The 1,171-nt window shown below is 68.4% G+C and overlaps 1 protein-coding gene across 2 annotated transcripts in view; it reads right to left on the bottom strand.

Annotated features, from left to right (window-relative positions):
- PRKAR1A (protein kinase cAMP-dependent type I regulatory subunit alpha) overlaps window positions 1-950 on the bottom strand; it is an 18,881-nt gene extending 17,931 nt beyond the window's left edge. The window contains exon 1 of one of the 2 annotated variants that reach the window (XM_045299547.1): window positions 847-950. The gene's annotated coding sequence lies outside the window, so the exon portion shown is untranslated. Of the gene's footprint in view, window positions 1-221; window positions 331-846 lie in introns of those variants that run through there. The other variant, XM_004709177.3, reaches the window with a different exon arrangement.
- Between the last annotated feature and the right edge of the window lie 221 nt (window positions 951-1,171).

The following is a 1,171-nucleotide window of genomic DNA, read 5'->3' as shown; positions in this document are numbered from 1 at the left end:
CGGGGTGGAGGCCTTGGGGTCTGCAGGCCCCCGACTGGGGGCGCGGGTCGGGACGCGGGGCCTGCAAGGAGGCGCCAGAGGAGGCCGAGGAGGGGCAGGGGGTGCGGCCGTCCCCTGCAGGTCGCTCCCCGAGACGCCATCTTGGATCGGTCCAGCGCTCCAAATGGGGCGACGGAGCTGCGACACTCGTCGCCCCGGGGTCCCCGGCCGACCGCACTCACCTGGGGTTCGGGCGGCGGCGAGCACGGGTTTGCAGGTACGGGGCTGCGGCGTGGCGAGCTCCCTCAGCGCTTCCCTCCCAGCCTAGCGCCACTCAGCGATAGCGGCTCGGCGGCGGTTCCACCGGAAACGACCCGGCCGCAGCCAATCAGCGCTCGGCTGCTGACGTCAATGCGCCTCGCTCTGGCCAGAGCCGTCGCTTTGGCAACCTTAAAGGCGCAGCAGCCCGGCTCGCCCCCTCCCCTCCTCGCGGAGCCTTGGCCCTTCAAAACCAAACGCATTGCCCGTGTCGTCGATGCCGACTCGGATGGACCCGGTAGAACAGAGTAGAACTGTCTCATAGGGTGTTCAGCACTGTGATCTCTTCGGAATAAACTGCCACATCTTTCTCCCGCTGTGCAGCTGGTGTCTGATGGGTTGCAAGCACGCACTTTGGAGTTCGCAGGCCAGCGCATTAACCGCGGCGCCACCGGGATCCTCCCTCCTCCCTGCTCCTCGTAAATTCATCCCCTAATGTTCCGTACTCCCGCGTCCCCGCTCTTCTGCCCTTTCGTCGCTGCCACCTCCTGTCCCCATGCTCTAGGGCCCACTCTTTCCTCCTGCCTGCCCAGCTGACCTGTCCCTTACCTGTCCCGCTTTGGGGCGGCTCAGGTCCCCTTTAACCTGTCTTCTGCTCCTCTCTCCCTCTCGGCCGGCTCTCGTGGCTTCGCTCGCTCTCCCTCCGGCCACCCGCGACGCCTCCGCCTTTTCTCCCTCCCTGGCTCCTGTCCCCTCCCCGCGGCCGGCCCACGTGGGTTGTCTCTGATGACAGATGGGCGACTCCGCCCCGCGGCCCCTGCAGAGTAGGCCCAGCGCCGACGGCCCGGAGATGCCCGCAGCTGCCCGGCCCGGGTGGAGGCGGCGGCCCCAGCGGATCTGCTGCAGCTGCGCGGCGGCCCAGCTGGACGGATGC

The sequence above is a fragment of the Echinops telfairi genome, unplaced genomic scaffold (assembly GCF_000313985.2).
Source record: "Echinops telfairi isolate 266 unplaced genomic scaffold, ASM31398v2 ScPeMD7_7458;HRSCAF=8496, whole genome shotgun sequence".
NCBI classification, from domain to species: Eukaryota; Metazoa; Chordata; class Mammalia; order Afrosoricida; family Tenrecidae; genus Echinops; species Echinops telfairi.
The sequence above is the reverse complement of the archived record's forward strand: the minus strand, read 5'-3'. Positions and strand labels throughout refer to the sequence as shown.